A 13,130-nucleotide genomic window follows, 5' to 3' on the forward strand; every position below is an offset into this window, starting at 1 on the left:
CTGTTGGGTTTGTATTTAATCAGCATATCTGCAATGTATTGAGGTCCTAGCTCATTGAGAGATTTATAAACAAGTAGTAGTACTTTAAAATCGATCGTAGATGTAACTGGAAGCCAGTGTAAAGACCTGAGGCCTGGTGTGATATGGTCATATTTTCTGGTTCTGCTCAGAATCCTGGCTGCAGTGTTCTGTAGGAGCTGCAGCTGTCTAATGGTCTTTTTGGGAAGGCCGGTGAGAAGGCCATTACAATAGTCCACCCTACTGGTGATGAAAGCATGAACCAGTTTCTTGCCTGGAAACAAAGCATCTAATTTCAGATGATAGTAAGCTGATTTAGTTGTTGCTTTGACATGACTACTGAAACTCAGGTCTGACTCCAAAATTACTCCAAGATTCCTGACTTGATTTTTTGTTATCAGACCTTTTAGCCTCAAGAAATGCGTTCACCTTGAGAATTTCATCTTTGTTTCCAAATGTAGTGATTTCAGTTTTGATAGTTTTGGCACATCCAGTTGTTAACTTCATCAATGCATTTGCACAGGGAGTCAATGGGGCTGTAGTCATTAGGTGATAGTGCTAAGTAGAGCTGGGTGTCGTCAGCATAGCTGTGGTAAGCAATATTGTTATTTTTCATTATTACACGGCTCTGTGGTCAATCGCACATTCCAGCGGTATGTTATTTCCAGATAACACCCGCTCATACGGGTACTGCGAGTTATCTTGACCGGTACTACTTCTATGCTTAACGCTGGCGCCATCTTGTGGCTTAAACAGCCCTGGGTTACAATGGAAGACTTCAAGGCAGGCTTCCTTTATAACGTTTTTAACATAGATATTTTTCTTACACAAACGCATCGATTCGAATCAGAAGGCTCTATTAACCCAGCGGAGCCGTGTGGAGCACGTTATTTGACGGACAGCTGCATTTTTTATGGACTTCAAACACAACTACAACAACTGCTTGGATTAACGTTAGCCTGGACTTTTTAAATATAACTCTGATTGTATTTGTCTGAAAGAAGAATGTCATATACACCTATGCTAATTTGAGGGTGAGTAAATCATAGGCTTGGTTTCATTTTTGGGTGAACTAACCCTTTCAGCATTCATTTTCAACATTTAGCAAGGGCATATGGCAAATCTTCAGCAATAGATAAAGGCTTAAAGCAGGTTGGAACTGTTTTTCTTTGCGGAAGCTTTGCGGAAGAGCTAATAAAATATTTAATCTCAAGACAATATTTTGTGTCTAATAATTATTTATTTGAGACTAGTAGCCGTGTAATAAGCGGGATAATGTACGGGTTGTTATCGCAGATTATTACACGGCTCTGTGAAATACTTGATTCTGATTGGTCAATCGCGCATTCCAGCGGTACGTTATTTCCAGATAACACCCGCTCATACGGGTACTACGAGTTATCTTGACCGGTACTACTTCTATTCTTAACGCTGGCGCCATCTTGTGGCTTAAGCAGCCGTGGGTTACAATGGAAGACTTCAAGGCAGGTTTCCTTTATAACGTTTTTAATATAGATCTTTTTCTTACACAACGCATCAATTCGAATCAGAAGGCTCTATTAACCCATCGGAGCCGTGTGGAGCACGTTATTTGATGGACAGCTGCATTTTTATGGACTTCAAACACAACTACAACTAGCCTACTGCTTTGATTAACGATAGCCTGGACTTTTTAAATATAACTCCGATTGTATTTGTCTGAAAGAAGAATGTCATATACACCTACGAAAACTTGAGGGTGAGTAAATCATAGACTTGGTTTCATTTTTGGGTGAACTAACCCTTTCAGCATTCATTTTCAACATTTAGCAAGGGCAATAGGGCATATGGCAAATCTTCAGCAATAGAAAAAGGCTTAAAGCAGATTGGAACTGTTTTCCTTCGCGGAAGCTTTGCGTAAGAGCTATATATTTAATCTAAATATTTAATCTCGAGACAATATTTTGTGTCTAATAATTATTTATTTGAGACTAGTAGCCGTGTAATAAGCGGGATAATGTACACCCAGCCGGTTGTTATCGCAGAATAAACCCCTTCAGAGTGATGCAAGACCCCTCCGCTTCGCGTCGGGGTCCTGATCACTCTGTCGGGGTTTATTCTGCGATAACAACCGGCTGAGTGTACATTATCCCTTACATAAACCCCTTCAGAGTGATGCAAGACCACTCTGTCGGGGTTTATTCTGTGATAACAACCGGCTGGGTGTACATTATCCCTTACTTATTTGGCTCAGTGGCAGCATATACAGGTTGAATAGAAGTGGTGCAAGAATTGACCCTTATGGGACTCCGCATTTCATGGATGACTTATGGTCTCCTATACTCGCATAATAACCTCTCCCTTCTAAGTATGACCTGAACCATTTGAGGACCACCCATGAGACAAAAATTAATTTTCTTCTCAGTCACATCTTTTCTCAGTCTAGAAAGCACCAAATTCAAAAATAATTTCACATTTCTACTACATTAATGACCCAGTTTGAATACTGATTCATCTTCCCAGCGCTGAAGTACCCCTTTAAATATAGATTAATCCTTATTAAAGGTATTAAAGTTATTCAGTCAAGAACATTGAGTGATTTCCTCTTTTGTTTTGTTGTATAATTAACATTAATGATGAACAGCAGCATGTTTATTAGGCTGCTGTCACTTTAATGCTGAATGCACAGATCCAATGAACTGATACTTAACAAATATACGAAAATGATTATAGATATCTGATATATAGATATCTGACTTTATTTATTCAATAATATTGGTAATGATCCCCAAAAACTAAAAGCGGTCCGGCTATAATGTTTACGTGAATATTTGCCAATAAGGATATTTTGACAATTTTCTGTGTATTTGTCTATTCAAACACAGAAAAAGACACGAAAGAGAGCTCAATTCAGTACTTTTTCAGATGTATCCATAGGTCTGCTCTTCTGTTGTTTGCAGACATTCACATTTTTACTTTGGCACGTTACAATTCACGGTACAAATTTTGCCTCCCTTACATTTTCATATTTTTTTAAATGTATTGGTAGATTTTCATCATAGTTTTTGTCATTCAATTCAATTCAATTTTGTTTTGTTTTTATTTAGTTATCTCATTTTCATCAGTAAAACATGTTGACAAATTTGTTAGCAAAATAAACACAGCTTAAGTATGCTATTTCTTGCCCTGTTTTTCACAGTCTCTCTTTATCAGGACTCAGACCTGGTTTGGTCAGCAGAGCCCTATATGTACTTGTCTTTGACACAGGTTATATGTCACCACAGAAACTTGTGTATGAGAAAAGTTTTGAAAAAGACAATGTTGGGCAGGCCATGGGAGGGAGAGCTGTAAATCAGGATGGCTTGTGTTTGTGTGTGTGTTTTATGTGGCCTCGGTTGTCTCAGTGTGTCCTGTCTTTGCAGTCATCCCTTGCTGTCACATAGCATTAATACTGACTGCAGATTTACTCACTCAGCCACAGAAGCTGAGAATGTACACTTACGTGTGTGTGTGTCTGTGTGTGTTTTGGATGGCAAAGGTTCACTTCAGCACTGAGCTTGAGTGGAAGAAAAGAATCACATGAGACTCCTTCCCACTGGGAATGTCACCGAGAATCTATAACTACACACACACGAAAACATGCTGCGTCTATGGTGTGTGTGCATCAGACAGAATGATGGAGTCATTATGAATCACTATGATGATAAAGACAGCACTCTTTCTTAGAGAATGCAGTGTGCACACAAAAACACATAATACATTACAGATTCTCTTTATAGTGTGTGCACTGTGCATGGGTCAGCTTTTGCTTAGACTGCAGTCATCAAATGTTAGAAGAAGAAGGCTGGAAAACTACATACTATACTACATACTATCTTAAAATGAAAAATATCTTTCAGTGTTTGCCATCATTCATTTTAATCTTCATATGGATGTTAGATTGACAGACTTTGTAACAGACTTACTGAGAGGCTTCAGAGCCTCCCTATATATCTGACGTCGCCTCGATCTGGGTGGTCAAAACTGGCCTTGACCAGCCGGAACGAAGCAGTCTGTTTTGTCTCTTTATCTGTGTGTATGTTCACATTAGAAAGCTGTACACAGGCCAGGTTCCTCAGATCAGGCTCCTGGACTATAGAGTGCATGAGCGCGTGTGTAATTGCATGCCAGACAGAATGTGCTCTTCATCGCTCTTTTACCCAGACAAAGTGCAATTTCCATCCCTTTCTTTACTATTTTTCTTTCTACCGTAAAGTCAAAATGTCTACTGTGTGTATGCATGCAATAAGTCACAGAAACTCTGGATCCTATTGGTAGACTTGGGATGAAAAAGAGAAAAATACAGAAAAGAACATAAACTATGATGGGTGTGTGAGTGGGAGAAGGTCTTCTCTTGTTGCATTGTGTGATGTAGGCAAAACACGCAAAATGCAGACATTTTTTAGATTTAAAAATCCTAACGATTCATTATATTATTTAGAAGATATATTCTTTAAATGTAAATCTTATCAAACATATTTAGAAAACAGGTGGTTCTTCAACTATGGGCACTTTTTTGTTATTAGGAGCAAAATAGTTTATAGTTTTTATAGCACTCTTTGTTCAGTTTTAAACTTTGCAATTAAAGGTTTTATAAGAGATTATACGTATCATTATGTTATGACTTAACTTGTTGAGGCGCATGACTATTAACTAATTGTTAAGTAATATCTGATTGTCACATGCCTGTCTGTCATTAGGTGTGTTAGACATCGGCTGCGGCTGGATGTAACCGAGTGATCAGCGAAAACTGCCGCATGCAGGTGCGAAGGAGCTGCAAACAGAGACATGAAGTCGGACACTTTCTGCTTCCCGTAGTGAAGCTTATGCTGTGTTTGCATACTTTATCACAGCTGAAGTGAAATAAATGCAATCCGTGTCAAATACACAGATGTTTCAGATACATTTTTGTATTTTAATGTACTGCTTAATATAGCATCTGTTTGTAAAAAAAAAAGTGTTGCCTACACTAACGATGAAGTTTTTTCTACGTATTTTATCAGTTTTATTTTGATATACACGAAAATGTAACATCCAGACTACATGAAAAGAGGTTTTTAGCATTATAAAAAAAACTGATTTGTGAGCATTAGTGGAACTGAAAGTTTTAGAATAAACACGAAACACACGTAATTGCTGTCATGAATCTGGCCAATCATGGAACAGTGTCGTCATCAGAGCCTTTTGTTAGTTCTTTCAGTTGTGTGTTTGATTCTGTCATGTTCCTTTGTCTTAGGCCCCGTCCACACGGAGACGTGTTTAGCTGTATATGTATACATTTCAAAAGTTCACACTTAAAATCACTTAACTAGAGTAAAGATTATGCGTATTTGGCGTACTGTCCGGGGAGGGCTCTGGGCTCGGAAATTTTTGCCCGAACCCAGAGTATCCCAACAGGAAGGTAAAACGGCTGTCTATACCTCCTATCAGGGCTGGAATGGTAATCTGGCATACCGGGCATTTTCCATGGTGGGCCGACGCACTCTGGGGCCGATAGTTTTTTTTTTTTTGTGCCACTGACAACATGCAGCGACAGCAGCCTATTGTTTTGTCTTCTGAATTGACAGGCGAAGCGAGAGAGACCTCCCCTCCATATTAGACGTTTTTTTCTATTTATTTATTTAGGCGTATTTATTTATTATTTGAGCGCATGGAACTGCAAAAGGCGAATATCCACACAGCGCAGCCGCTGACAAATGTACTCTGCGTTTAAATGCTGCGAACGGCACTTTGACTTATTTTGTTTTATACAATCGTGTGACATGGGAGCTTACAGGTTCGGTGTTGAATCAGCTGAAAACAGCCGCGAGAATGTATTCATGATAAAGTAAAGTGGAAAACAGCAATACACACAAACGTTTCAATTTAGCACCATTGTTTAGCAACAATTTACCTTGCAGCTACTAAGAGCGAATAAATATGGTGTTTTGGAAGAAACATTTATTAAAAATGTTGCTATTATTACTTAAATTAATATTGCCGAATATAAATAACTTTCACAGAGGCTGTTTTCGTATTTTCTACAGGTGTTTATTACATAGGCCTATGTTTTATATATTCTAGAATAGCCATATAATGAGGAGCAAAGTTTTTACAGTCTATGTTTTTTACCCTGTGACTACCATGATCTTACATTTATATGAATCTGGCCTACAGTTAAACTACAGTCTATAAAACAGCTTTAAAGTCTGGATCCCATGAATTAAGGACAAACTTTTTTTCCTCTTTAAAAGTTTTATTTTTTAATAGAATGAAATAGTATTAAAATATATTTCAATGATAGCCTCATGAAAGATAGATGTCAGTGTCTTAAATTATGTGTTAACTCTTGAAAAATATGACTGTTTTTAAAGGAGAAGTTCAACCCGAAAATGTAATCGTTTATTCACCCTAATGTCATTCCAAACCTAGGCCTATATGAATTTATTTCTGTGTAGCATAAAATAAAATGATTTGAGTCTGTTTTTCGTGTTCATACAATATTCAAATGGTAGCCTAACCAAAATAGCTTGGTTGCCAACATTCTTCAAAACATCTTTTGTGTTTCACGGAAGTCATACAGGTTTGGAATGACACGAGAGTGAGGAAATGATGACAGCATTTAAAAGAAGTCCAGGATGCAGAAATTTACTTTACTGTATCCTAGCTCAAAATCATCAGTGCTTTACTGTCAAGTGCATTTCTGTACGTGTGACTAAAAAAGCAATATTAAGTTTATCTGCATTTGCAGCAAATTCGATAATATCTATCATTATTTGTCCTTGTCCTAGTTTTATTCATTTACTCCAATTTAAGGCCCCAACTCCAGCAAAAAAATTGACAGGGAACTCATGGGCCGGTTGGGCTGGGTTTGCCAGGGCCAAATTTTAGCCCCAGTCCAGCCCTGCCTCCTATCATTGATTAACTGATTAGTTAAATGTGCTCCTCTTGTGTTCAATTAGGTTTAATTATCTCAGCCTTCTCCACTTGTGTTTAATTAGTTTTAATTGTCTGAACGTGCTTCTCCCAAAATTAGTTTATAAAACTTCATTTTGTACCGTATCAGCATTTCGTCCACACAAATCCAGCGTTTTGGAAGAATGAATCCAATATTTTCTGAAAACCAGGTCGCAGAGTGGATAAATCTAAAAACAACAATCTTGCGTTTTCGTGTGTAGCGCAAATCCGTATATTTTGTGAAATGGTAATGTCATCACACTACGTCCAGCACGGTGACAGACTAACAACTACAGGCACTGGGCATGCGCACATCAATAACGCGTCATTTAATTACCGTATTTGCATTATTGAAAGGGTAGGTTTAGGGTTGGGGTAGGTGTAGGTGTAGGTGTAGGTGTAGACGTTAATAAAACACATGTCTTAATTGTTATTTTATCATGAGATTTTGCCTCACTTGAGTCACTTCCTACCATTGCTTTACCCCTTCTAGCCACAACTCTTCTTCTCTGTTTTTAGTGTATATCTGTGGCAGAATTACAGCGCCACATACTGGCCTGGCATATATACTACATCGTTTTGAGTCGGTTTCGGTGATCTCATGTGGACGCATATATTTCTTGAAAAACAAAGAAAAAAAAGATTGGATTGGGAAAGCTCTCACTTCGTTAGTTTCCTTAGTTTCCTGCCACTTGTCTGTTTCCTTGGTAACCCTCGTTAGTTAAGTTTTGTTGAGCTGTGTTTAGTTAATTATCTAATTTCTGTCTGCTATTTAAGTTCCTTCTTGTTCCTCTTGTTTGGGTCTAGTCTCTATTTTGCAATGTTCACATGAGTTTCCCTGCCTATCAGCCTGTTCCAGGGTGTGACAATTAAAGAGTGTTTGGATTTCATTCTCCTGAGTCTTCAACCTGTTCCTGTGCACACCTACCCATTACAGTTATTGTGGTTATGGGTTTTGGATTAATTTTGAATTAGTTAGTTAACAGTCATGTGCCTCAACAAGTAAAGTCATAACAATTATACCTTTTCAAATCATTAGCTAATGATTAATTAACGCAGACAACTAGAAGCTGAAATGCATGGCTTCGACCCATTGTGGTAAATGTACATTATTAGTTAATACTATATGTTATTAGGGAATTAATACATCATTCCACATTTAACTAATAAAATGTATTGATTATTTAATCTATTAATCATATAGAATATTTGTTGCTGATGCAGTAATTATTATTAAATGGTTTAGTTCTTCATTAATCATATATTAACTCACGATTATCTGTGCAGTTAAGCATTATATAATGCATATTAGTGCAACCTTAAAGTGATACCATATATTCTTTTTCGATGTGATTTTTCAAAATTCACTGACACCTTTACCACTGCATTATTAAAGTATTCAAGCTTTCACAACCACAAATGCATTACTGGGCAAATCAAATTGTCGAACATGACTATGATTATTCAAGCAAGGGGTCATTGTAATTTGAAATAAAATGCCTTTGAGCGATCCAGACATAAGGTGCCTACAAAGGAACTTTACATGCAAAAAAGAGAAAGAGTGTAGAATGAAGATGTATAGGCTATTTTTGAGTGAATGTATGATTAAAAGATTAAAAAGTATACTGGCTACTAAAAACAGGTTTCTGTTGGTTTTAAGACCAATAGAGTTATAGATGGATTATCTGACACATATGACACACGTATAATCTGTCTGACATGAACACTAACGGACGGTTGCAATAAATCTTATTAATAACTGTTTTAAAATAAGTACAAATAAATAAATAAATAAATATCAGAGGTATTGTGTCCCTTTACGCACAACCACCCCAGCTGTGCTAATTAAATACTTTTCATGCTCTAATATCGGCTAATTGCTTTAATTAGATGTTTTGATGCATAACTGTGACAAATACCTGCAAGGCTTGTTGCTGTGGAGCAGTGAGCCGAACAGCAGTACTGTACAGTGTACGATTAACTGAAAACATGGTGTCCTCTAGATAGATGTTAAACAGACAGTCCCGGACTTAACAATACAACTAGCTGGACACTTGCATGAAAGCAAAGGGGGGAAATGTATTTAATTGCCTTTTGCTTAACAATGGCAAGACCAATCCTCTCCAAAGCACGTTTTTATTTCCAATCTATAATCTGAAAAGCGTTAGATATGGTGAGGGAGGGACTTTCCTGGAGATCTCTGCTTTATTGAGGGTGACTTTCTGCTTTCAATCACACTTTTTTCTGTTTATTTATTAAAGAAATAAGAAACAAAGGAAGAACAAGAGAAAAAAAGAAGATAAAGGGATATGATGTTGTTTCGTTAACAACTTAGTACAATAGTTTAAAAAGGATACTTTAAAATCAGTGGTCAATAGGCTACATAAAACATGAAGTCACACCGGAACCAACATTTACTAATATCTAAACCAAATCCTCAGTTTCAGCGTTTGCTCTCGTACCAAGCAAAACCAGTGCAAACTGTGAAATCTGTAATGCCGTTTAGTTTCTGTCATAAAAAAAAATTAAAAATTAAAATAAAAAAACGCTAAACCAAACCCGTGGGTAAAAGTGTTGGTAGCTATACTTGCTCCAGAAAGCGACGATGTTTGTGGTAACCACACCATCAATGTGCTGCGTTTTACACAAAAGTGCATGCAATTGTCCTTCATTTAAGTATATAGTATATTATTGATATTCATCATAACCTCGGCGAAATGTGGTGACGCGGTCCAGTTCTGTCCTTAATGCGCACGTGCTGTTTCTCCACACAAAATATATTATTAAGATTCAAATATGACTTAAATATGATTCTTACCGCTCTGCGAGTCTGTGATGATTAATTTATGGAGAAGGATGCCCGGTCAAATGACGGAAGGTCCCAGTATTTTAATCGCTTCCCAAGTCCTCCGTTGTCGAACTCGCCTCCTCCGCCTCTGTCTTGTCACCGTTGAACCCTTCACGAGACCTCAAAGCGTGACTGAAATTGTCCGATTTTAACATACTGCTCAGTAACAAGCGCTATTTTACGACGTATTGAGAGTGTTGTTAAGGTTCCTTTGCAATCTGTTGTTCTGTTCATAATTTCAGTTGGATAAATTCAATAATTTCGAATAAACCACTGCCGATACTCGCTGTCTTGCTCACAGCGGAGTTCATTTTCGCGCGTGTAGAGCGAGCTTATTTACCTGGAAAAATATTCTCGTGCGCATAGTGTCATTTTCAATCGCGCGCTTAAAGTCACTTATTACAGTGAACACGTGCGAACTATCCATCCAGAAATAAATGACTACGATTTTAAACGGTGTCCGCATCTCCTCTCCGTCCTCGTGGGGAGGTTGGGACGCAATGACTGCTTGCACGACTGACCCACACGACTTTTTTTGGTTGTTCATCACAGGGAAAGGCAAAAGTGCACGACCTTGTCTAAGGGCTGTAACGGCGAATTAAAACTGAAGGGGAAGCCTGACGGATGGTTAAACACTGACGAGAGGCATTTCTGACGTTCATAAAAGTCGAAGGATGATTGACTTGTGCGCAAGCACGATGCGCGCGCCCGCTTTCATGCATGCATGATTTAATTTACCATAAAAAGCCAGTGTGTTTCAACTTCACTTTAAGCTGTTTGTTAAATGACTTGATCTGTTTCAATATAAAATAGACTATAAAGAAATAGACATTTGTAATACATTGTTGTAATGCATTTATTAATTGGTAAAGTATCAGATAAAAACAAAACTTGGAACATTATATTGTTTTTTAACTTTTAAACAGAAAAGGCTCGTTTTTGTTTTTATGATTCCTACTAACATACTGGTATTATACTCTCAGTCCTTTCTCTTCTTCAACTTAATTAACTAAGACGTATAATACCTGCCCAGCTCTTTATCCTCAACTAGAATTTGAGTTGATTGCTCTTACCCTGAAACCATGTTCCATCAGTTTAAAGTATGAACAAGCCATTGTGACCTCTCCATCTGCTTCTCTGACATTCAGGCACGCTGACAGGAACTTTGACAGGCTGACTGGTTCAGGTGCATTGGCTGACATACAGACAGTGGCATTGAAAATGGGGTTCCCTCCAAACAAGAGGCATATCTCTCCCCTCTCTCTCCCTCTGTTTTCTTTGTGTTCTGGCTCTTTCTCTTTCTCACTTGTCAAATGATGGCAGGGCTTAGATTGGTCAGAGTCCAGGGCATGAAATAATTATTGTTGCTAGGATTCCGTGGATATGATCAAACTGTTCGCATAGTTGTGACTGGAAGGTATAGGGTGAAATCAGGCTTCCAAAAGTTTGAGTATACTCTGTGGTTTTGTTGTAAGGGTTTTCGGCATATGGCGCTTAAAAACAGCCCGGAGTGACACAGAGTGCTCCAGTACTTCTCTTTGTCACATCATCTTGTGGTGTCTGCCAGAAATTCCCTGGCGCCCTGTTTAACATGAATCTCTCACTCTGACTTGTGGGAAAGGAGAAGAGGTAGAAAGGCAACACTGAGACGTCGGATCAAGATGGTGACACTGTCACATCAAATCACTCCATTAATCTGTCAGTCAATGTGATTGAACAAATGATCAGACACTCATTTCAGAGGTTTTTTTCTCCTGCCAGAGCTGAGTTCCAAAACTTTCTCAACCTCTAAAATATAATATTCACATTGTGATTGAAATTACAGTCATCACAACCCATATTTTCACAGTATCACATTTTCTTGTAACACCTCGACAAATGGTAGTTGTGGCCAAAAGTGATGTCTATAAAAATCTTTATTGAACTTTTATTCAAACTTTTTATGAAATATTTACAAAAATGTTTTGTATGCATGTACCTGGAGTGTAAAACTAATGCACACATTTCACGTTTCAAGTGTTTCATTTGTTATGACAATGGAAATAAAACAATGAAACAATATCCCTATTTAACATTATATAAGATATCTAGGTCTATAAGATGACTTCTGCATTCAACAAAGCAAGTGTAGCGCCTCTCACAGTTTGAAACGCTTGCTCTGCATAAGTTGTGCCAGATTTTTTTTTTCCGTTAATGAGTTGAATGGAAGGATGGATGCAATTTTTTGAGCTTCAAGCTCGTGGGCCCCATTCTCTGTCATTATAAAGCTTGGAAGCATCAGGATATTTATAAATTTTACTCCGATTTGATCATCAGAAAGAAGAAAGTCATATACACTTGAGGGTGAGTAAATCTTAAGGTAATTTTCATTTTATAGTGAACCAATCCTTTAAGCATGACATGTGCAAAGTTCAGTCAATACCCAGGAGAATGGATGCTGTTAACAAAAACAATGGAGAAACAACTAAATATTGATAACTGATTACATTGTTGTAAATGTATTTTCCACTGTTGACTTTTCCTTTCTGCATCATTAACATTAATGTATAATGCAACATTAATGTCTCTTACATGGACTGTAATTTTACCATTTTATACAACCAAAAATATTACCATTTTATAAAAAGAAAAACACACATTTTACACAAAACTGGATCAAAAATACAAAATTGTTATTCAGATGATATTTGGACACTGCATGCTGATTTAAACAATGTAACATAATGAGGTTTGGTGACTGTGAGCTACTATTTGAAAAGAGTATTGTTGCACTCTGGCAGCTGCATACACCTTCAGGGATGTACTACTGTGCTAACTACTGGAGTGCCTCAGGGCTCAGTCCTTGGATCAATTCTCTTCTCTGTCTACATGACATCATCTGTCATTCAGAAACATGGCTTTTCTTATCAGTGCTATGCTGATGACACACAACTATACAGGCCCCGATACACCCACTGCAAAGTTCTTTTTCGTTCTTTGCTTATAGGGGTAAAATTAAGTTTGAAATACATGAACAGTGATACTGTTAGCAAACATCCGGCGCTGCACACTCTGCTGAGAGCGATATTTAAATGAATACGTAGATATGTGCTGCATGCTTGCCTCTCAATAACAAAAATGAACACACAACAAAATTAAGAAAACAGCAAAACATTTTTTTTTTTAAATAAAGCATCTGATCATAGCAACAAGGATATATCTACCATGGATGCCAGCCGAACTCAGCCCCACCCACAATATTTGAGCTTGGGCAGTTTGGTCTGGACTTGAGCCATACAGGAGTGCATATGCCCGAACAGAAACTGTTCGG

General features: G+C 37.7%; 1 protein-coding gene across 2 annotated transcripts in view; it reads right to left on the reverse strand.

Annotated features, from left to right (window-relative positions):
* gjc1 (gap junction protein gamma 1) overlaps positions 1 to 11,012 on the reverse strand; it is a 49,768-nt gene extending 38,756 nt beyond the window's left edge. The window contains exon 1 of one of the 2 annotated variants that reach the window (XM_067413781.1): positions 10,894 to 11,012. The gene's annotated coding sequence lies outside the window, so the exon portion shown is untranslated. Of the gene's footprint in view, positions 1 to 9,790; positions 10,484 to 10,893 lie in introns of those variants that run through there. The other variant, XM_067413761.1, reaches the window with a different exon arrangement.
* Positions 11,013 to 13,130: the final 2,118 nt, after the last annotated feature.

Source organism: Pseudorasbora parva, chromosome 2 (assembly GCF_024679245.1).
Source record: "Pseudorasbora parva isolate DD20220531a chromosome 2, ASM2467924v1, whole genome shotgun sequence".
Classification (NCBI taxonomy): Eukaryota; Metazoa; Chordata; class Actinopteri; order Cypriniformes; family Gobionidae; genus Pseudorasbora; species Pseudorasbora parva.